Source organism: Haemorhous mexicanus, chromosome 3 (genome assembly GCF_027477595.1).
Source record: "Haemorhous mexicanus isolate bHaeMex1 chromosome 3, bHaeMex1.pri, whole genome shotgun sequence".
Lineage (NCBI taxonomy): Eukaryota > Metazoa > Chordata > Aves > Passeriformes > Fringillidae > Haemorhous > Haemorhous mexicanus.
The window spans coordinates 107,464,748-107,490,066 of NC_082343.1; positions in this window are offsets into that span (position 1 = coordinate 107,464,748).

Genomic DNA, 25,319 nt, shown 5'->3' on the forward strand with positions numbered 1-25,319 from the left:
AGATATGTGTAATAAATAATAACCATATCCAAAAATATCTTTCAATTGAGAGGATTTTTTTAGCAACATGTCAATATTGATTTGAAATGTGAATTCTCCAAAGTCACCAGCCTTCGGATGTCTGGAGCGTATTGCAGCCACAACGAATGGAACGCATTTATAACTGCAGAGGATGAAGTCTCCTTTCTTTTTTAGAGCTCCCTCTGTTAAGTGAGCTCTTTGCATTTGATGTCACCTCTACCTTTCTGCCATTTTCATGTTGAAAAGAATTAGCAAATACAACAAACATGTCTGGGAAACAGGCAGAGCTGCCCTGCCAACATGGTACTAATTTGTTTCCAATCCAGTGGCAAATTATTCTCTTCTAAAAAAAAGGGAGAGGGGGAACATTTCTCTTAGAGAGAGAAAGAGGGAAAAAATATAACAAATATTTTGCAGAAGGTGAACTTAGAGGTCCTGTCGCAAATCCTGAACAAATTACAGGGAAGCAGAACCAGCTGGTGGAGGAATACTGCTGCAGTAAGCACAGCTCCTGGCCTGGCTGGACAGCACTCTGCAGTTCCCAGCTTCACTGTTGCAAAATATCTTGGCCAAATAATAGGCAAAATGTGTTGCATTTTTCAAGAAAAACAAGAGGCAATCCAAGTTACTTTATGAGGGAATCTGAGGTGCACCCTGGGGTTTCTACGCCAGGTCACTCTGTGTGCTCAGAAAAGCTCAGCACAAGAGGGTTGCTAAATAAAAGCTTATGAGGGAGTGTGGAAGGAAGAGTGGCCTGTAAGAGAGGGAGTCTATGACACAAACCTCATGGACTTAGGAAGAGCAGTAGTCAGGGCAGAGCTCACAGCTCTTGTCTGCTACAACACCAAAATCCAGTAATTCCATGTGTGCTGTAGCATGGGTGATATATGTTATTTTATCTAAGTTTTGGTTTGAATTCACTATTTCAAATTACCCATAACAAGCAGCCTGACCACCATCTCCTTCTGAGGGAGGGAGTCCTTTTCCAGAGGGCTCTCCCAAGGGATATAACCCCCCTGCAGGTACAGCTCTGGGGAGAAAACTTACCATGGTATGAAAGTGGCAAGGAGCTGCATGTATCCATTACTTATTCACTCTGTTTTCTGTGACCAACCTCTGAGCTGTAAACTTTTTCTCTGTCCATTAGATGTTGCCTATGTAATTTTTGGAAGGATGAGTTAGCATTTGCTCACAATAGCATCAGCATGAGTGATCCCTAGCTTGGATGGTGCTCAGATTCTACAAAAAATCCACCTCTTAAGTAATGATTTTTACTTTTATATATAACATAGAATGTAAATTAAGTGAAAGAAGGCAATTGAGAGAAGGGGGAAGGTTGCAGTAGTGGAAGGATCTTTTCTGTAGCAGACTATTTAATAGCTGAAATCTAGAATCACATGAGAAACTGCCTTTTTCAAGCTTAAATATTGAGTTATTAAGGATTCTTGAAAACTTCAAGTTTAAAAGAGATGATTTTCTAGGAAAGATGAAGTAGCTCATTCAGAAACTGTTGTCCCACTGCAGAAGTCCTATAGCAAGATGATGTGACCTGTAATCTGCAGGAAACCAGATTCAATCCCGCAAATGGTCCCTCATGTTCCTCAAATATATCTGTCTGCATACTACAGCTTCAAAAAGTTAGTGGGTAGTTAGCAATTTTCTCACAGGGTGTCAATAAAAGGCTGATCAGTCCTTGTAGTAAAGGATTCTATAACAGCTTCTATTGATGGACTCTCTCTACTATGGCTTGTAAATCCTTTGTTTAAGGAGTCTTAGTATAAAGTGTTGCAATGACAATAATAATCTAAATGTGCAACCAATTGTGCCTCCTCCTCTGCCAGCAATGCTGATAATGAGCTAACAGAAGCACTGCTATTATTGCAATGAAGCCTGCAGGGGGAAAAACCCAAAAGGCTTTTATTAGCAACATCAAGACAGGCTGCTGTTTCATTCCAAACCAAAATGAATCACCTTTTCTATTTCTGGATTGGAACAGCCATTGCCTGCATTGCAATACATTGCACAGTATGGCACAAAAGTGCTACCCCTATTATAAGTAAACTTCAAGTATTCCTGGAGTTTTATCCCGGCAGTTTACACATTCTATTTTATTTTTACAAAATCGGGTTTTATAAACTTGGGGACTTCAAATAAGACAACTTGGCACACTCTTGCCTTTATAAACATGTGCAATACTTTGGAAAATTTGTGTATTTACAGCACTGGAAATAAAATACAGTTTCCCCAGGTAAAACAATGGTGCCATGACAGCACCACTTGACAACCTCACCTCTACTTTGGAGTAACTATTTCTTAAGAAAAGGAGATTCTTATTCAGTGTTTGACATATATGTTGAGGCAGCAAGAAAGAAACTCAAGTAGAAGGGCAAGGTTGAGAAGTCTTGAATTTTCTTTTTGGAATATATTACTGATGTAAAATATTTGATTGGATTCTTTACTCATTTCATAAATGCTGTAAATAACACAGAGTTAATTCAAGTCTCTATTTGCTACAAGTTTAGATTCAGAATAAAGACATAAGTTAAACACTGTTTAAATGGGGTCTTTTGCATGTGCTCTTCAAAAAACCAGAAGCCATATTTAACACAGTACCTCATGGTCACTGTTCACCTTGGCTCACATGGAAGCTATTAATTGCCCAACACCTCTGAAAACCAGGTCTGAATGGTCTCCATCTGGGACCCAACAGATGAATAAATACATACAGTACCAAATGAGAAGTGACCATGAAAACCTTGGCCTCCCAAAGAGAAAATCACAGTAGTTTATCCCCATGCTTTGGCTGCACACCTTAAAAACAAACTAAAGAAATCTTAAAAACAAGAGTGGGGTGGGCAGAGACCTTGCTGCTGGGTTTTTAGGTGCTGAAATAGAGCCAACAGAGCAGTACAAGGAATCTTCAAGAAGCCAAAGTGTTATTAATTACTATTATATTTACGTGCTAATGCTGGTAATCTTAAGTAACTGTTTGTGAGAATGTTTCAGCCTGGCTGAATCCAGAAGTATTGTGTAGATGCAGTAACTGTCAAGAATATGAGCTGTGGAACAACAAAAGCCACCTGCATTGCTCATGAAGGTCTGGAACCAAAGTACCGGAAAGACGGGGTTACATGCCAAGAAAAGAAAAATCCATTCTGTATGTTCTACATATGGACCGAGGCATGAGGCCCATAAAGATGAAAAGCTGCCGCTAATTTTAGTGGGATGTTTCTATGACTAATGGGCCATGTCAGTTATAAGTCCTCTGGACACACCACAGTGCCTGCTCGGAACTGAAGGAGAGTTGTTTGATTCCCAGATGGATACCCTGGAAAACTGGCATTCCCACGAACCACTGAGTACCTTTAAAATGATGCTGTAGCAATGGTGATGAAAATAAAACACAGTCAGATCCTGTGCTTTCATGGCTGGAGGCAGCAATCAGCAGATCGTCACATTGCCAGAGCTGACTTCATTTGCTCTTTGGCAAATCTGTGCAGCAAATCTTAAATCCAGGTATTATTATTTTCAGTCAAAATTCCAGCAACTGACAACTCTTGCTACTTTTCAAGTAGCCCCTAGTGACTCGCCAACACTAAAGGACTTTGCCATACTTGCAGGAGCACAGCCACTAAAAATAGTCAAGCATGTGCCTACAAGATGGCTTAGTTTGTGCAGGGTTATAAAACACACACTGGACATGTGATTTGCTTTGCTGTCGTATTTTCTGAGTTGTGAGCAGCAAGCTGCCAAAATAGAATTCATTTAGTGATTTCTTCAGAGCTGTAAGCTTAAAACTGGTTTTTCTGTTCTTAATTTATGTCATGGAGTCTCAACAGCAATTTAATTTGAAGCCTCAGAGTGGGGGAAAGCCAGCTACTGATGTCTGCAGACTGGTTGAATGTGTGCTGGCAGAGGGCTGGAGTCAGAAGCTGTGCTGGTAACTGCTTCAAAGAAGTGGCTGCTCAATCCTCAGACAGTCTGAGCATTTTCCTTCAGCAGGTGACATAAGAACTGGAGCAGAAGTCATGCAGATGCTGTACCTGAGAGTTATGTGGCCAACTTGATATAAACTAACAACAAAATACTACTGCAGTGATAGAAAAAGCCACAATTACATTTTCTCCTTCAGAGAAATAGTTCATTTCTTTCCAGGTTTATACTTGAGAATGTGGAAAGGGGCTCAAACACTTTAAAATTTTGAAAATATGCAGCAAAAGTTTAGTTTGAAAGAAGGTGACTGTTAAATTATTTGTCCTTCCGTCCTTCCTTCCTTCCTTCCTTCCTTCCTTCCTTCCTTCCTTCCTTCCTTCCGCCACTTCCTTCCTTCCTTCCTTCCTTCCATTATAATGATATGTGGAGATGTTTTTTTAAACATACCAAGCCATCAGCAGAAGAAGAAAATACCACTGTCACAGATGTACTCACATACTTCTAAAAACTGAGATGTCTCTCTAAAGAATGTTAAACATTGCATCTGACTGTTCTCCAGTCTTTATCCACTGAAACAGAAACAGTATGTACTCCTGTGTAGAGAGTCTTGAAATGATTGCTTCCAAATCTACAAAATCTACTGACAAGAGAGCACTGTGATAATGTGGTTATTGTGATTCCAGGCCTTAATGAACCCTTTCTCATATATTATAAATTAGCAAGGCACATCAGAGTTTATTTTTAATGTTGTTTGTCTAATTTTATAATGCAAATCAGTTTTGACAGGAACTTTTCACAAAAAATCTCTGCCACTTGAGAATTTCAACTCAAACATCAATGTGGAAATCCTAGGGACAGAAAAAAAAAGCAACCTCAAAAAAATCAAGAAACACAAATCCTATATGCTAAATATAATTAATACACTAGGACTGGATTTTTCTGCTACTTGAAAGAGTTCCTGATGAAGCCCCTGTCCCTGCTCCAGAGCAGCTCTGGCAGTGCCACCTGGTGCTGGCTACACCATGGTCACCGCCACTGGGGCAGAAACTGCCCTCAGAAGCAGAACTAGTGTCAGCTGAGGCAAATTCCTGTGTTACTCTGGAAGTCAAGAAAAATTACCTATAAAAGACAGCTGGTGAACTAACCTACATTTTTGAGCATCTAAAGGTTTTCTTGTTATGGTTATGTATGCATCAGTTTACTTTTTCTCAGTATTTTCATTTCAGTTCTTTTCTTCCGCTTCATGAAACTTCCCAACAGGCCAGAAATTCCTCAAAATGGCTCTTCCACATCAAAATCAGAACTCTTGTTCTTTCTGCAAGCATGTCAGCACACCACAGTGTATTCTATCAGAATTTTTCATGGCTGTGGTTTTGAAAAAAAATTAAAACTAAGAAGTAAGGGATAATTTCAAACATCTACTAGTTCCAATGCCTCCATGGCAGGGGGAATCCTATCAAGACCCGTAGACTTATAGGGGCCCAGCTGGAGCAGAAGATCCCACACAAGTTCAGGTTTGACTGGGAATTTGTAATTCCCACAACCATGGTCCTTACTGTTTTGCCTTACCTCCCAAAGAAGATCCCTCCTCAGCAAAACCAGTCTTCTCCCTCATTTCCTTCCCTTCCAACATTTAGGAATTGCCTACTCCTGTGCCCTTGGGAGGTGGTTCTTACCATCCATCAGCACTGATGGACCCCAGCCCCTTCAAATGCATTTTCCCAGGAGACCTTACTCACTAATTCCCTGCTTTCCTTGTGTCTAGGGTAGAAGTTTTCTGGCACTTCTCCTGCCAACAGATTTTAAATGCAAAATGGCCACGAATCACCACTTCACGTATGAGACCTTCTCTGTTAACAAGAAACAAATCAAGGAGGGCATCTTTCCTAGTCTTTTCCAACCCAAAGCATTCCATGATTCCATGATTCTATGGCCTTTAAAAGAAAACCTCAAGCTCACATGCTAGTTTACATCTCCTTGTTGAGGTGGAAGGACTCTTTCTAAGTTTCCTGTTTACTGAGTAGGTACCTAAATCTGAGGGATTCATTCTGGGTCCTCTTTATCCAGTGGAGATGGAATAGGTGCAGCTCTGAAGGGAACAATCACATTTTAATATCTACTTGTCAGCAAAGTTACTTGGTACCTTAGAGGTACTTACTCCCACTCACTGGGCATAAAGGGAGTGCAGAGTGACCAGCCTTGCTGTAAACCTTCAGCCACAGGTGGCTGCCTGGAGCTTGATGGATGCTGGTACCTCATACCACACCAAATTGTGATGAGTGGGGCACAGAGAACATGGGAACCTCTGGTTTAGTCTCTGCTTGCAAAACTTTGCTCTTGCTGCTGTTTCCTACTCTGTGAAATATTTTTTTGCCCAATGTATCATGGGCATGAAGTGCAGCCAATTCTTTACTTTGAGGATAGACACAGGGAAACCTAAGGAACTATTGCTAAAGTCCCAAAGGTGGCCCATAGTTATTGGTTAAATTTTCATTTGGAGCCTCTACATATGCAAGCAGATACAGGGTGCAGGTGGTTCGCACAATGCCATTTTCAGCATGCTGTTAGAAGACAAGAATGATATCATGGCTATTTACTTGCTTCTGTTTCTTAGTTATTAATGTGCCTGACCCATGAGCTCTCTTCCTCTCACCATGCCAAATTTATGTGCATATAACATATTCATGGAAACTCAAAGTGTATCATTTGCTGCCAGCCAGCCTACACTGAGTAAGTACAAAAAGGAGAGAGACTACATTATAGTGTGGGAAGTGTGGTATTACAAATGTGTACAAAAGTAAGGGCTCACCTCATAATTCATGTGTGAGGGAACGAATATGACACAGCTAAGATTTGTATTGTTAATTTTTTGCAAGGACATTTTAATTGTTAACAGGCAGGAGTGGTGGCTATGTGTGGTCTCTCTCCCATCTTCCACTTCTGGCGGTTGGAGGGTGTTGGTGAGGAATTTGAGCAGATCTTGATGTTCTGGAATCACCCCCATAAGCAGTCACAGAAATGGAGCTGTTAAATGAGCTAAACTTGCCAGCTCCCTTCCAGCTGCAACCACAGACCTGATGTCTCTCAAGACAGCATCCCTGCCTCCTCAGAGCCAACATATAATGTCTGATCAGAGCAGGGCCCACTTCTCTGGTGTGTTCTGACAAATCTCGTGGCTTATCAGCTTCAAACCTGGTCCCATTGCTGTCAGCCAAGGAGTTGCCCACATTATCTTTGATGAAGAGAATTGAAATAGATGCTGCTGATTAAAAAAGTCTGCTTTGATTCTGTTTTAAGTGTCTTGTGTAGTGAGTTTTCCAATTAAACGTCAGAATCATAATGTACCATAGGCATTGTAATTGTAGTTACAGATGTTTCTGACTTTCAGAAAATATTTCCTTATGTCTTGTAGTATTGCATACTCAGTTTGAAAAACAAACCCTTTACTTTTTTTTTTTTTGTGCATGGGGGGCAGAAATATCCTTCAGTCTCAGCTTAAGACATTTTTGTTAGTTTGTTTTGCACTGAGGTCAAAATCTTTCAAGATTTCTTTTATTTTTTTTTTTTTTTAGGAGAAAAATATAAAATTAGAAAGGCAAAGCATCAGAAGTCAGTAGTAATGGCTGGGAATTTTAATGGTATTTTCTAGCCTGGAGATAAAGCTAAAAGCCAAAAAAGAGGTTTTCTCTTCAGTGGTTACCTCTGATTTCTGAAGAGCCCAATTAGCTCTAGCCTGACCAAAAAGTATATGAATAGCTTTGAGAAAGCTGGTGAAGCTTTGGCTGTCACATTGAAATACAGTTATGAACATATTCCTACTTCTTGTGGTTTTATGGTTTTCAGCAATAGGCCTCTTAAATTCAGTTATATTTTTGCAAATTATACAAAAAATTAGCAAAATACTTTTCTTTCTTAATGTCAGAAAGATATAATAATCAGAATGTAATCTGATGTGGTGTGGCAGGATAAAACCAGTCTTCCAGAAAATTGATTCCAGCAAGCAGTAGTCCTGGGAAGAGGTTCTACCCACCCCTCCATTCTCCTGCTAATGTCAAAGCTTTTTCAAGATTTAAATGGAGAAATTATCAACACAATGCTTTTTTTTTTTCTTTTTCACTTCTTCCACTTTTTTCTTTCCTTTATATGAAACTAAACGCATAATTGAAAAAAAAAAAAGTAAGAAATGCAAAAGTAAATAATATTTGGTGTCCCTGTTGTACACATCAGAAATTTTAATGGAAAACCAGAAAAACTTGTCCCTTTTCAATTTCTGGTCATGAGAGAGGTGAATACATTAGAAGTCCTGAACAGCAGCAGTCTGGCTGTAGGCCACATGCCCACAGGACATTTCTGAATGAAGAGAAAGAACAAAAAATAGTTAAAAGAAGAGAGAAGCAGTATCTGAAATGCAAATGCCAGTGCACAAGCTGACTTCACACCTGAATTATCCTGACAGACATCCTCTGCGTGTGTAGTCCAGAAACAGCATGTGACAAGTGCCTGACATGCATTGAAGCGACTCAGAAACAACATTGTGGCCAGAGTCTGATGTTCCTAACATGAAAGATGGGTTATAGAGGTATCATTGTTGAGAATCAGGTATCTTCTTCCACCTTGGTGGGAAAGACTCCATTTAAATCACATTTAGTCCATGGTCTGTGGGGTTTTTTTAGCTCTAAAGGAAAAGCTTGAGAGAGAACAACTATCTCTTGAAAAGCTGCAGATGTATAGTCACCACAGATATAACTGCTTTAAGCTGAGGTTCTTCCTTTACTAAAGACAAAATAAGGGCAAAGGTGTGTGAAGGGAGAGTTTACACATTCTTCCTTGAGTTCATTGTGTTTATAAAAGAGAGGCAGAGCTTTGTGGACTGTGAGTCTTGGAGATTTTAAGAACATTTGTTTTATATGCTGATCCAAATGCTTGCAGTTGTGGTGTATCTATGCATTTCAATTCCATCAGCCTTCATAAAGCAGCTAGATATCATCCACAGGACTAAAAAACATAGCTGAGTGGAACCAGGACTGTTCTTTGACATGGCTCAGAGATGTTTTGAAAGGCTGAAGTACTGACATCTTCTTCACAGCTGAAATGCACAGGTGGTTCACTGCATATATATCTATATTTATATATATATGTGTGTACATTATAGGCAGGGGGAGTACATTTAGATGTGAGTACTAAAATGTCTGTTTCAATGTTAATGAAAGCTAGTTCCACATCCACTTGAAGATATATGAGAAATTATGTGAGGAAATCTGTGTGAGCAACTTATACCTCATGTTTAAAACCATCTATAGAAGCTCTAATTATATTTGCAATATTTACAGTTCCTATCCTGCTTACTGGGAGTATCAGACATTTAATTGACAAAGAACACATTTGACAATGAGAAAATCAGAAATTTACATACTTAAGTATGGCAGACCGAAACCAACATGCTTAATATTTTCTGTCTAATGTGACCTGAATTTTGGTTGAGCCACATTGACATGCAGTGAAAAAAAATGAAGCAATTGTAGCTAGACATGAAGAAAGATCCCCTTACACATGTTAACAAATAACAGTACCAGAATATATTCTAGAGAAGTCTAGTACCTTATTATTCCCTGAAAAGCCACTTCTTTAAAACTAATTTAATTTTTACTGTACTAAACCGTTGTGCAACAGAATCAGAATGGTATGAATGACATCATTGCCTGAGTTTCCCTTTCTTCTTCTTCTGTACTCACTATCTGTGGAAAACTCAGCCTTGCTCCCAATTTGAGGACATATCTATGCTCCATAGCCACCAAATAGAGCTGAAGCTCAAAAATTGCCAGATGCTAGCCAAGGACAGTGACCAAGGTGGCTGCTGTTACCTGTGCTGGAAGTTTTCTTTGCTCTGCATGCAGGAAGCAGAGGAAGATGATAACCCAAGGGGAGACAGGGCCCTTGCAGACACCGTGTACCCACCTTAACGTGGGCCTGCAAATGGAGTTCAGCTCACCCGGCTCCTCCACTGCACTCTGCATCTCTGCAAAGTTTCTGCGATGCACAGTGAGGAGGACAGGGTGTGCTTCCCCTGTTCTTTTGGGTTCTGAGGGTGCCTGTCCCTCCCCATGCACGGCCTGAGAGAGCTCGTGTGGTCTCTCAGGGGCCGCACCAGGCGTGGGGCAAGGCTGGAGCTCCCCGGCCGCCGCGCTTGGAAGGAGCTCGGCGGGGAAACGGGAGAAAGCTCGTCGGCTGAGCCTCCGGAGACAGCTTCCTTGTGCTGGTAGGCAGGAGGCGCCATTACACAGCTTGTGAGGGGGAAGGAGCGAGCAGGCGAGCGGGGCCGGGGGCGCCCGTGGCTGCCAAGCCCCCGGCCCGGGGCGGCACCGCCGGCAGCTCACACGCTCCGGTCACCACCTCCCGCTCCAAGGAGCAGCTGCTTCCCGGCTCCTGGCCGCGGAGGAGCAGGAGGAGGCCACAGCCCGCAGCAGCGCAGCCTCGCCCGGTGCCTGCCAGGTGCGCCCCGGCCGCGGCTCCCTCAGCCCCGGGCCCGCTCCGCCCGGCCGGAGCGTCCGCCGCGGCCCCTCGGCAAAGGACTCGAACAGAGCAGCAACCTGCTGATCGTGAGAAACGCTGCTGAAAGCATCGCGTGTGCTACCTAATGTGTGCTTTTAGTGTTTGAGGTCCTTCAGCGCAGGGGATAATTCTAATAGTAGCACAGGCATTGCCCCCGGCAAAACGCAACCGAACAGCTGAGCTGCGGTGGGATTCCGCTGCGCTCCTGAGCTCCAGCTGCTCTTCTCGCCCCTGGAAAACGTGTCTCTCTTTTCATTTCCCAGGTAAATGAATTAAATGGAAACTTCCCCTTCCTTCTAAAAATAACAACAACAGCAGCAAAAAAAAAAAAAGCTCTGACAAAAATAACAACGGAGCACACCACCACCAAAACAAAAGAAGCAAACACAACAAGAAAAACAAAACAAAATCTCAAAATCTGTGGTGTTTTCATTAAAACATCAAAACCTTTTGGTTAGAAAAATTTGAAAAATATGTTTGAAGAGTTCTTTTTTAAAAATTCATATAGTATGTCTCAGGGAGTGGAAAGGAAGGATAAGAGAAAAAGAAAAAAGGAAGAAAATAGGGGGGGAAAAGGTTGAATGGAGAGGGGAAAAAGGAGAAAGAAAAAGAAAAAAAATTGAAAAATAAGAGAAAAGAATCTGGTATTTTCTGCAAAGCTTTGTTTAAAAAGAGAAGCAATGTCAGCTGAAAATACTTCAACTGCAGCAATTAAAAAAAAAAACTTTAGCAAGTAGTTAAACCACGCAAATAAATTTACTCACCTGCATGGCATGATTTCCTTGTCTGAGCAAAGTTTATGAACTGCTCATTTGTCAGTAGGATGGATTCCTGGTAAAGAACTGATTTATTTCAGTGAGTAATCCTAACACAAATTGGGTATAAGATCAGAATAGGTGTCTGGCTTCAGTGATTCCTGATTTACATCATTAGCCAGCGGAACTGAACTCTGACATTTCTCCTTAAACATGCTTAGTATTAAATGAAACTGACTTGTTAGACCTAATGTTGTTGGCTGCTCCACGGAGATAATACTAAACTCTGCCCTAACATGTATGTACATTAACCCTGAGCATCCTAAAGGGAAGCTGAACTTGTGCATGTATCAGAGGGCAGAATTTACTCCTGTACTTACAATAACTAGAAATTTCAATTATATGTCTGGCACATGACGGATTTTAAATTGATTTCTGAATAAAAGCAAGGGCTTTACTGGCTTTAGCACTCAGCCAAGCCAATTGGAAAGAATGTGTAAGCTTTACCTTTTGCCTACTCCCATCTGCCTGTGCCTTGAGAGTTCCCTTTGCATAAACTTTACTTGGGTATTTGTTATCTACTCTACAGGCACACTGTGATCTTTATTTTCCTTTCAACCCCAGCCACCATTGAGCCTAATAAGAACTGGCATTATGTTGAGTTTTTCTAAAATAATACTAGGGTTGAGGCTTATGTTTAGGGATGACAGTAAAACCCAGCCAAAGTTATGTTCTGAAGAAACTCAGGAAGGCACAACATGGACGAGAGGAGTTCAGGGTTGCAGAAGAAGTCACCCCTTCAGCTGCCTGGCAGCAAAACTTGGTGTGAAGGACTCGAAACAGGGGGTATGTTTTGCTCAGGGAAGTTTCTCCCTGGCCGGTGGCTCAGAGCTCCTCGAGGGTTTCGAGGCTGCGGGCTCTCCGCTGGCCCCCGGAGGGAGCTGCAGGCTGCCGCAAGCTCCGCTCGCCGGGCCAGGCACCGGGCACGGGATGGGGATGGGGACGGTGCGGGTAAATCACCGCTGTGACTTAACAGCCCGCGGTGGGAAAACAGCAATCCAAAAACCGACCAGGAATTCAAGGTCTTTTTCCACCTACAGCTGAGAATGTGTTTGATAAGCAACACCTAAAACATGTTAGGAAGGAGACAGTTTGTTTGCTTGAGTGTGACTTTCTTGGCAGCAGGACTTCGCCCTAATTTATAACCATTATGTAAACTTCTGACTTCCAGATTCACACTGTGAAAATATTCAAGATGAACTAATCAGGGTGGAAATCTGAAATTGTTTCTGCATGGTTTATATCCCCCATCTGGCAGCACAGAACAAACAGTACGACCCTGATGGTGTTTACATGAGTTACCTTGTCGGAGGAAATGATTGTACTTAGAAAATTGTCCTTTCTCAAGAAATGTAACAACTTGTTGGCCTAAACAGGGCTTAGTATCTTTTAAATCTCCTTTATTTTATTTTTTTTTTTATTGTATGTGTTTGAGGAGGGGGAAGTTACTAACTGTGAATTCGAGCTTTCACACCACATCTGTCTTTTAACTACAAGACAAATTTTGGTTAAATGTTCAAAAGTTACAGTTGGTCCCTTGGATTACACTCTGTGCAGAGCAGTACTGGGGAGCATTTGCAGAAATCCTGATTATTATTCTTATTACCTATTAAGACATTCAGTGTGACTCTTTCCCTCCCTAAAAAACTTGGCTATCTGCAGTTTCAAGTGGCTGTGTAAATGCAGTGTGCTTGGTCAAAAAGCATAAACGTGCTCCGTGATTTTCATTTTGCTGCACCCTTAAGTGGAGTTTCACTACAGCAAAGTTTATTATGGCCAGTTTTCATGGTATTTGATTGGATTTGCAGTTCTGTCACTCACCAAGGTTTTCTTTTAGGAAGAGTTAGAGAATTGAATATTCTCTCTCTATTTATAGAAAGAATATGTATAGTACAGCTTGACAAACACTAATAATGATAATAAGACAAATTTGTCTTGGTGAGCTGTGGAGTTTTCAGCAACTTTAGAAGAGAAATTTTGTTTCAGTCATTGCCTTGCAGTGCAGAATATTTTACATGTTTGTAGTAGAGTCTGAATCTGCCTCCAGAAGTGTTTCAGAAAAAACATAAATGTATAACATTATACCGTGAGAATTCATAACCCTAAAAGGTAATTGTTTTCATTACAGAATGGTAATTTAAATTAGAGTTGTTGTGCAGAGTTATCATGAGGAAGACAACATGTCTTTTTTTTAAACCTAAAATAAATGAGGTCTTGTGTAGTGAACCGTTTAAATTTTTTGGCTCTAGTTTGTATAGTTCTGTAGTTTTCAGTTGGCTTTCTAGTGATCACTGTGAATTAATGGGATATGACTCTGTCATGTGAGCTTTCCAAAAAAATGATGGAGTTACAATAAATTTATTTTACTATGAATTCCATCTATGTTCTCCCAGAAAAATTCCTGGACACAAATAATTTTAAAAACAACTGGCTTGTCTTTCAGGCTGAAAATTATTTTCCAAACACTCAAATTCATAATTAAAAAGTGGGTTTTCTTTCATCCTAATATAAGGAGCCAAGAAAATGAACACTTTGCATTAAAATTTTGGCAGTTTTTATACAGTTATTTCTTAGTCCAAATCAAATTTATATGCTAAGTGATTTACATTGAAATTGCTTTATGTTTCTTAGCTTGTAGGTTTAAGATGATTTGAATGAAAACAACATATCCAATATCCCAAAGTGACTTTGCATTAAGACCTGGTTACTAAATAAATTATATATTTAATTTGGAATTTTTTAAAAACTTTTTTTTTAATGAAAGAAGTGTTCTGTGTTGGAAGGAGCTGCTGCTACATAAGGCAGTAAAAAAAGTGGATCCTATAGCAAAGCAAAAATACTATTGACTCTTAAGGAAACAGAATTAAGGTCTAATTATATAAAGAAAAAAGGGGAGATTTTAGACATATGAAAGAAAAACTTATTTCCTGAATGCATTGTAGTGCTAGAGAGAGATCCTAAGGGTGTTTGAACATGACAAGCTTTAGGAACTGGGAGATGTGCAAGGACATTGTGAGCATTTTGAAAAAACATATCCAGTTAATTTAAAAGATCGAATTACGTATTACTTAATAGAATGCAAGGAACTAAAAAGAAAAGTATTTTTGGAAGTACTTTTTGCCTTGTTCATAGGTCTGATGCGAAGAGTGCAGACTTTTCTTTTTAATTTTTTTTTTTTTTTTTTTTACAGACAGCTGAACAGCAACTTATTTTGAGATTTCAAGGGCTATTTTAAAGTGCATAGTTACCAAATAGACTTTATATTTGTTGACGTAAATGCTCTTATCATTACTTACAGGAAATATTAATTCTGTCAGGATAGAAAACCTGGAGGATGCTGAATAATATCTAAAATATTAAGGTAGAATGAGTGTTAATTTCAAATCCTTTACATGATGAAAAAAAAAAAGAAAAAAGTGAAGGTAAACTGCTGTTTAACAGCTTCCCACTGTTATATAAACTTTCAAACAACCATGAAATGTAGGTCTCTGGACATCACTTAAAAGAACCACAAATAAACAGAGGGTCGTACCACACTTCTGTTCCCTAATGTGTAACTAAAAGGTTTAGCTAAGAACAGAAAGTGTCTAAAACTCCTTTTTGTTTATCTACTGCCTTGTGTACCATAAACACAAATAAGCAAAGCAGGGCTGAAGAGGGGAGGTAAGATGCTGCCTGCCTGTGAATAAGGCACAGAGGAGGTAAAAAGCCTGTTAATGTCTCTGGAGGGTCATCTTACCTTTGTGCATGCAGCAGGCTGGGACATTTATGTAGCAAAGAATCACCTACTTAAAATATAAGGATGCTGCACTTAACACTCCCGTACCAGAACATCTCTGGGGACTTGTATATCTTTCATGGAAATTTGCTGAAGTGTAACTGTTTAGCAATTACTTGGGACTTAGAATAATGGTGTCCTTTTAACAGAGCAAAACACAAGTAGGGCTGTTGTATCTAATGTACCTCCAGCCTACAAGGCTGTATCCACTTCAGACTTGATGTGATCAGGACCAGAAATTTGTAGTGGTCCTAAATCATACAAAATTCCTCTGAAATTGAGGGTAGCGCTGTAAAAACTGGAATTTCCTCCTGTGAGGAAGTCTTGTAACAACCTCTGTTACTGGTGCTGCATATGCCGAGCTGGGGAGAAGGGTCTGCTCCTGGGGAGAAACTCAGCTCTGGGTGATGGCACAAACCTCCCACCAGAAAAAAATAATCATCTCTTACCTGCACTGCTGTAAACTAAGACTTATGCAAATTATCCAGAAGTATACCTGGGCAGAAGGATTTCTTTTCTCTAAAGATAATACTTGCAATGCTCTTATCCTTTGACACCAAAATAGTTTAAATAAAACAATGCAAATAAAACTTGGAAAGGTAATTTCTTTGAGTTTTGCTCCAAAAATATCAAGCCTATCCCATAGCCCTCATTAAAAAAAAAACAACCAAAACCCAAAAATCTCTCCTTTGGAGATTTTATTTTTGCTTTTGTTTTAGCAAATAAAATGTTTAGGCCAGCACAGTGATGAGCAACAGCATAAAAATACAATAGCCCACTGAATGTAGCATGTGTAGGAGAAAAGTGGGGCCTCTAGTTCAGACAGAGTAATTAATATCTATTCGGGTATAGGCTTCCTTGAAGTATTCATTATGTGAAATCAGGTTCTTACATGTGTAGCAATTAAGTTGATATATATGTGTGTATTATTTATTTATTTGTGTAATGTGTGTGTGATAAATTACCAGTATATGGACATACTTTGAAACCTGTTCCTAATCTCAGTGCTGGTCATGTAACCCAAGAAGGAATGAAGACGTAGGCTCGAGTGATGATGGTTATACAACACCCCAACAAGAGCAAGATACAACACAAATGTCATTACAGCCCAGGGCTGCACACAAAATGTTGGGACTGCTTGCGGGTTTCATTCGGGTGGTAAAAAATGTGTGTGTGTGTGTGTAGCAAGGGGGAGTCGAAGGATCCATATGCTCCCTTTGTTACCATTTACAGGAACATTTCATGGCAGGAGCTCACTGGTGGCATTTCCAGAGCAATGTGGTAGGTGGGAAACTATGCAAAGAGTTACAAGCTGTAGAATGAAGTCAACAGCCTGCAAGCGACCCGATAATAATGCAATTTGCAGAAGGAGTATGTACAGGAACAGAAAGGAAAAAATATATTCCCCATCTGGGCAGTTATTGAACATTTTTGACTGTGGAACACGCAAAGTGGGGTGGAGCAGAGATTTTCCTGGCTTGCCTTCCACATCAATCAGTTTGTTGGGAATTGTGCACAGCAAACACAGTTGTGCCACTCTGAAAAAGACAATGGATCAGAGAAACAGCAACAACATTTTTCCAAAATGACTGGTGGTTCTAGGGTCTCATTGGACATACTTTGAAGCTGTCACACTTTCAGGAAGCGTTGAAGCCCTATTCTCTGAAACTCAGGCCCTCTCAGTCAACTGAGGGCAAAACACATTGTGTTTAGGAAGGCTTTGAGTGAGGGACATGAAAATCTTCATCTGAGATAATTGTGTTCAGGGGATTTCTGTCACTGCAGTAAACAACTGTGAGAATTCAAATCTGCTGTTCTTATTATTGATGTAAGTGATTTTCAACCAAAACAGAGAAATAGCACATCATTGCAAAACAGCAAAAAAAAAAAAAAATTTAGATACCCTCTACAAGTTAAAAGCATTTCAAGGAATGTATTGATTTCACACCTTTTCTGTAAGAAGTAATAACATACACAGCCCCTTTTTAGTCATGACCATAATTTTCAAATGGCATATACAGGTTATACAATATAGGAAAATGACTTTGTTTTCACTGTTGAATGGTATGTGAAAGGCTTAGGGCCCAAAACGGTACCTTTCACTTCTCAAATGCTCAACAAATGTTTTTGTGGGTTCTTAAGACTGTAATGGAGTTTCACTTTTTTGAAATTCAAGCTTTTTTTTCTGATCAAAAACTAAAAAAATAAAACACAAACCTAACCAAGCCAAACCCTCCCCCCCCCAAACCCAAAAACTGATGTAAAAATGTTCATGTCTAATTTAGAAGACCATATTAGCCCAAGGCTAGCACTGGAGGTTGTTCAATTTTCACTTGCTTTTTTTTATTTCAAGAAAAAGCAAATTTTGTAGACATTTTTTAATTGGTAAAAAAGAAGCCAGGGAAAAAGAAATTTTTCTAAGTATCAAGGTTTCTTTTCAAAGTCCCATTTGTCTGCTTTTGTTTTTTCTTCCTTTTTTTTTTAGAAACTGAAAGCAGTCAAACCCCACTTTTATGATCAACGAAAAACTGAGAAAAAGGGAGAAATAGTTTATCTTTCAAAAATGTCATCAATACATTTAATTATTACTGGAAGCTAAAGTCTCAGAGTGCTTGAATATTTTTCTTTTTTCTTTTCGTTTCTTTCCTTTTACATACTTTTGTGTGTGTGTGTCTGCGTATCTGCCTTCACAAGGCTGTAAATTGTGATTAATCTCCCAATCTATCACCAGGATTGAATTACACTTTGTACTGTGCTGCTAGACTAATTAACTTAATAGTCTTATGTAAGTGCAGTCTAGATGTGATAGTTTTGAGCCTCCTCACACATTTTGTGACTCCGAACTGAATCTGAAACTTTTTAGGTTCATGTTCTGGACAAGCCTGAGAATGTGCCAGCTCTGGCTGTTGTGGGCTGTGCACGCTCAGCTCTGCCAGACATTATTTGGGCTAGTCAAGTAGAAGGACAAGCACACATGTTCCTTCCTCACTGATCCTCTCAGACCCATGTAAATGCCCCATTCCTAAGAGATCCTTTCTCAGCTATATTGCTATAACTAACCTAAATAGACTTTCCAGCTTACTGTCTTCTCCTCATGGTCCAGACACCTTCAGTTCCTTGAGCTTTGAGAATGGTTGGGCCAGAAGCAGTAACAGCTCCTCTGGTCTGTTATATCACTGTAGTTGTTTTATGTGCCAAAATTTAAAGGAGCTTAAAATAGCACAGTGACTTGTGAAAGGTTCTTCCTCATGAGCTAAGAGAAGTCACCAGAGAGGTAGAAGTAAGAACAAACTGACCCCAGGGTATATTTTACTGTACTATTCCTATGCAAGCAATGAAAAGTCATAATATTGGAAGAGTAAAGTTCTTTACTCAGGGAAGGAATTAAATTCCTCTTTCAACGCAAAAACATGCACATGGACATCTGACCTTCTTTTTTGTAACACAGATGTATATTTTCTCCATGTTCTGATATCCATTTCCAAAACGACAGAGCTGGTTTTGTGCATATTCTGCTCTGTATTTTCTGGCATTGCTGTTGGCTTCCTGCCCATCGTGGATGTCTATTTGCACTGCTGGTTTTGAGTGCGTAACTTTTTCTTTTCTTTTTTTTTTTTTTTTTTTTTTTTTTTTTCCTAATTTACATACCATGAGCTTTTACTCAGCTAGAAATCTTGGCCTGGATTTTTCCACAGCCCTGAAAGTCATGAAGCAAAGAGGACATTCATGAAGTGAAGAAAAAAGCAGAGCTTCTAGACCAGACCAATGTATTTCTTCACCCTCTGTACATAGCTTGAAGCTCAAGACAATGAGGTGGATTCTTAAGGTATCCTAAGCTGGCTTGGAAGGATTCCTGATTTCTCTGAAAGCTAAATTAGCTCCCTTGCACTGTCATGGTGAGACCACTGTCACCTAAAGCACTGGGATACCATTGCCTGGGTTATCGCAGCTGCATCAGTCAACAGCTTTACAATTTTGACATTTGGGAGAAAAAGTTGTAAGATTTTAATGAGAGCAGACACTTACCACGCCCAAGTAGCCAAATGGGCTGAAAATATCCCTTGTTTTGGTATTCCTAGGTTCCCTGAGGTTAGTGATATGTTTAACTTGCTGTCCATTTGAATACAGGAACTCCCTTGACAGATTCTTGACAGTGGAGAATTTTGTTAACGGTAAGGTTTGAATCAAGTAACATTCCCACTCAATACGCTTCTTTAGCTGTCCTCAACAGTATATTGCTCACATTTTGTTCATAAAATGAGGGGCAACAAACATTCCAAGATCTGACAGGTTCTCTGTTCTTTATTTTTAAAAGAGAACCGTTTCCCAATACTTTTTCCCTATTAATTTGTTTTGCTTAAGGCAAAAAAAAAAAAAACCCAAGCAAACAACCCCCTCAAAACAAAACACTAAAAAAACCCTACAACAAAACCCTATGAATTGAAGAATACTTTGTAGCACTCATGAAGTTTTCTTTTTAAGGTTCTCTAATTCTCTTATATTCCTTTCTTGCTGTTTATGGCTTCATGCCCTTTGCTTAGTAAAATGTTCAGAAGCCCATGATGAATGACAATGGGCTGGCTGTGGGAATTATGGCAGAGTACAGTCCTTCATTGCTTGTTCCATGTTGGGAGTTGTACTGGCAGCAGCCACACTGCTGAAGATGTAATTGTTTTTGAGACCAGCAGCTTCTGGAAGGTGAATGTAGGTCATTTGCATATCAACTTTTTTCTAGTAGATCATGTATTGAACATCTAGACAAAGGGTTACATAGGAAAGAAAAAGTACTATTTTCATTTATATTAAACTTGCTTCCCTTGCATGAGATGCATCTTACCTTTTATATGGTAAATGTCTACCCTAAACATTCTTTTCTCATTCCTACCTGGGATACTTCAGAGACACATTTTCTACTAATGGTCCAACTGATTAACCTTGGGAGTTAGTTAAAACATCCCTGTTTACTTTAGCAAAACAAAAGCTTACTTGTCAGTGGACTAAAGATCCAGGAAGATGTCCTCAACATTGGTCTATAGGTACAATTTCTTTTGGGAGGTTCAACAGCAGAGAAGCTGGGTGGAGACCAGCTGTCCCCAGGTGGAGACACACTTACCTGAGAGGAAATGTGAACAACAGACAGAGCCCAGTCTTTTCAAGCTAAACAGGTCTATGATTCCATATGAGAGAGAAGAATTAGCACAGAGCAATGAAGATCTGGAGAGGAAAGGCCTGAGTAGTCCCTGAACTGAAAGCAAGGTTCAGCACTCTGACAAATGCTATCATGTCTGTACCAGGTGCTTTCACAGCACTCCCCTATGCAATGTGCATACACTTCACAGGGGTTTCTGCACCCCATCCACAGCTTAGCCAGTGTAAGCCCTTGAGAGAGGGTCTGCACATGATCTGGGAATTCCTGGGGGTACCTCAAACACTTGTGCAGCACTGAGAGATATTTGTGTAGAAGCTGTCTGATGTCTACAGGTTCAACTACTATTTGCAGTCAGGAATTTACACACAAGGTTTTGGTATTCCCACTGTTACTCTTATCCCCCAGTCAGCTACAAAACATTCTGGAATTTTAAGTGCCTTTAAAAACCCACATCTTTCTAAGTTTTTAAAGTGGAGTTTTATGTGGGGGGAAAACCTCATCTGGATATTTCTGCTACTCTTTTCTTTCACTTGGTAGGGTTTCTGGGAAGAGGCATTCAGAAATACAATGTTCCTGTGCTGAGGTGTCTTAGTCATACAGGCTAAGTTTATACTACAGAGCAAACAGTCCAAGTGTCTGTTCTCCAACCATAGGGCCAGCTGGCATTGTCATGACATTTAGATATTACTAAGTTTTCTTTATTTCCAAAATGTGGGCTATTTAAATCTGCCTATTCTGAGTGGTCATTCTCCCATATTAACTTCTGCACTGTGCCAGGAAATTGTTTGGGAAATGCTAGGTGATTTTAACAAAACCATGTCAGGGACCATTCTTACAATTTAACCATGTAAGTGGCACAGTTGCAGAGCCCCGAATATATTCCCTGGCATACTCATAAAACAGGACTATCGTGTCCATAACTGGCAATATGATGCCTTCTTGCTTGCAAGCCAGAACTTATTTTTGGCAGTTCAGTTCCTGTGTATTAGAATTACATTTGAGATAAAGATTAAAACAAGAAGGCAAATTAACAGACTGTTTATCCCTCTTCAGCATTCACATATTTTGGGTAAGAAATTAGAGGCTGCCCTTTTGACTATTTGAGGTTTGATTTATGTTCTGAACTTACTTGATCTGCACTATTTCATTTTTCATTTTAAAATAGACCCAAAGACCCTGACCCTCTTAAAAAGAAAGAACATTAGCTTGTGGTATTGCTGTACAAAAAGTAAACAGCCAGTTTTATGAGGAAAATGTCTTTGGGATGCATAACTTTCGCATGCCAAAGACTGAATGTGGGATGCAGTGTGTGACAAAGATGCAAAATGAGGGACACACAAAAACTATTCATCCAGTATATTTAAAATGTGGTGGGATCCAGCCCTGTAGTATAAATAAGTCTTATTCTAACCTCAAAATAATGATTCTTTATTTCTGATATAAATGGTTGTCAACAAAAAAATTGTGGGATAACCACATTTGTGTGGAAAGCAGGAATCTGAGTCTAAAATTAGAGGCTGGAAAGGAATGTCTAAATATATATTATATATATAAAATACCTATTTAGTTCTTGTTGTTCCTGAAAGTCTTAGTTTAGCAGTGGCAACTGATTCTTTTACTTACTATATCACATATTTTCATTGACTCCTCACTAATATAAACTGGATGTCAATTTGAAATCAACCTGTCAAAGAGGAAATGAGGGACATGTGAGGCCATTCTGATTTCCACCAGTTGAGAGTTTGGACTTTCCTTATTACTTTTTTTTTTTTTTTAATTTTCTCTTTTTTTCTGTCTTAATTTTTTTACTTTCTTTCTCATTTTAATACAAGATAGCACTTTGAATTCCCAGCAGCAAAATGCAAATAAAAACTGGTAAAATAACTATTTTACACAAAGATTGTTCAACAGTGTTAGTCATTGTTATGAATGCTACTGCACCTAGTCGCTTCTCTAAAGGAAGTCAATCAATTGGAAGACTTATTTATGTGCCTGAAACCTTGATGTAAATTGGAGCTTGTAAGGAAGTGCTAATGCAGCCTCTGTGGTGAGATAAGAGTGAAAGTGTGGTTAGTCATGTAGCTAACAAGCAATTTCTGTTGCTGTTTTTACTAAGTTTATGGATTAAAATCCATTAGATGTGATAGTAATGACCTGCTTCTAATCCAGACAGATTTTATAGTTGTTAGCACCTCTGACTTTAGTGAAACAATTCCAGGATCAATCTAATGCAAATGAGAAGAAAATCAGGCTGCAAATGCTGCAATTCTAATGAAACCCTTTTCCCTGATCCTGTCTCTGACCTCCCATACTTTATCTTCCAAGGATCAGCTTTGTGGTGTTAATTATGGGGTAAGTAAGCAGTTACTTCCTAGAGCAAATCAGCAAAAGTCCAGGTTTGCACTAGAGGTCCCAAAGATCAGAGCTCTGTGTTTCTTCAGGTTTCAATTTACCAGGCTCAAAACACTTAAAAGCACAAGGAGGAGAGGCTGGGGAGTGATCGGTTTACAAGTGACCTGGGAGTTCACAGTCTCCATCCCGTAAAATTACAGCCCATATAATGGGTCTTGTGCAGACAAAACTGCAACAAATTAACTCTAGCATCTTTTTTGGGAGGAGAAGAACACCTCTGCTTTATCAGTAATTCCCAGGTTGCCCTTCACTGCAGCCCCAAACTCTTTCTTTCCAGGAGAAATGTTTTGGACATGACACACACTTTGCTATTCTGTCAAGAAGGTGAACAGCAACAGAGTGCCTTGGTTTGGGTCAAAACTCAAACCCCAGCCCTTCAAGAAGTGACGAGCACAAGGACTTGTCTTACATGTGTAGTTACACCAAACTTCATCACTCTCCATCTGTTACCACTCATTTGAGTTCCCACCAAGTTTTCATGGCCAGAATTCTTTTGTGACCAGTATGAATTTAATGACACGGTGTTTGAAAGACTTAGTGTAGGGTGAGCAGTGTTTTGTCATCACACATCATTCAGTGTACTCGATGCCATCTTATAGGTGGGTTTGGGAATATATACGTGTCTATATTCTGTTAACCTACACCAAAACCATGAGTGTAATGACTGAACATACATAGAGGAAATTGACAGAGACAGGTCAGAAGCATTGGTCTGTAACAAAAAGAATGTGCTTGAAAATGAAAGTGTTATCTGCAAAAGTGGCAACACTTTTGTTAAGACTTTCAGAAAACATTTTGTCAAGTCATGTTCATTTTTTGCTACCCCACATTTATTTTTGCAGATGTCAAGTCTGAAAAATATTTTATGATTTTACTGTGAGATCTGCCAATTGCAAAACCAGGCAGTTTAAATTCTGGGATTGAAAATTTACTGTTAGTTCCAGCACTGAATCCCATTATTTCTTTTCAATAAACTTGTATTTGTAGCTAGGGTGTGCTGCAGCGGTCCTGAAATTAGACTGCTAGCCAAAATTCAAGGAGGTAATTTCATCTCTCCAAGAAAAGTACATTCAGAGGTGTATATAACAAGGAATTTAAACAAAGACCCTGGAGATTAAAGCATGTTGCCGTCTCCAAGATTAGCAGTTGTTTCTAGGCCCTCACCTACTTGTGCAATATCCTTGGCAGGGTTCCAGAGGATAATTTCTCTCCATATAAAAATACCATATAAATAACATTAGGAATATGTTTCGGTGGAGCTTTGTGCTGAAGATGAAATGTTGTCTGGTGTTTCTATGTGTTTGGGGAGCAAAAATAAAACTAATTCTATTTAGAAAAGTTTTCAGGTCCAAAAGGACTTAGAAGAACCCAATTGCTGCATTTCTCTGGAGGTAGACCAGTCTGTAGAAGCAGCGAGGTGAGCAGAAGACAGAGTTGCACAGAAATAAGTTTCCCTTTTATGCAGGTGTCGAGAACCAGAAATATCTCGGAAATATTGACCACAACTGTGTAGATGCAGTGAATGGGCTTATCTCGAATCAATCAATTATTGCAACTAGATGATATTTTGCACTCCAGACATTTGAGCAGAGTTGTTTGACAGTCAGTTATATAGGTTTTGTGACTTCTTAATATCTGTACATGTAGGCACTAAAGAATATGCATGCTCTCGTAAGTCCCAAAGCCACTGGAGGAGAGGTTAAAGTTGTACTTTGGCATGTGAAACAGCCATCTGCTTCTGTAGAGGCAGCCTTTGTCTGCTTGCAGGAGAAATTTAAAGGTGGGGTAGGGGAGAGAAAATTTGCTAGTGAAACCAGAACAAGATATCTCTGACATGATAGTTATGCTGTGCCTGAGCTAATTAGGGATGGGGCATGGATGGCAGAGTTTGTTTTTGGACAGAGAGGAAGATCAAGGTTGCTTGGGAAATAAGACTAGTGGATGACACATCTGATGTGCTGCAAACAAAAGGAACAGTCAGAAGACTTTACAGAAGATTACATTCTCACTCTGCAATACTCACAACACAGGCTTAAATCTATGTCCTAGTGGATACTGTATGAGACCTGGTTAGCAGACAATGGTGAACAGTCCTCCTGCCAGCTGAGGCACAGCCCTGGAGGACTCCCTCATGCTCTTTGGTGCCTTGAGAGGGCATTTCTGCAAACTCTGGCTTGTGTCCAGATGTTGGGAAAAAGCTAGAGACACTTCCTCAAACTTCCCTTGATCATTTCAGCCTGCGTAATAGACCTGAACATCATATGCTAGCTCACCTTGGACCTTAGGAGCCCAAAGGACTTAAACCCCTGCCATTGAGGGAATTGCAACCTTGTTTTAGGGCTGTAAATTTTTGCAGTGTCTGTAAGTTAGAGTTCAGATCCAGAATGCTGACCTGAGCTTGACATGCAATATAAATGTATCCTATGATGGGTTTATAACATCCTGAAGTCTGTTGTGGTTGTGGGTCCAGACTGCAGACTTTTTAGCTGTATCCTAAGGTTTCATTTTTACCAGCAATTTAAACAGGGCGCAGGCACAGACACTAAAACTCCATTATCTGTAATGTTAAATGGTGCCTTGCCTGATTCTGACTCAAGATAACTAGCACTCTCCCTGATGATTTCCAGGTGTGGTTTGAGGATAATGTATGGGATAAAGATAT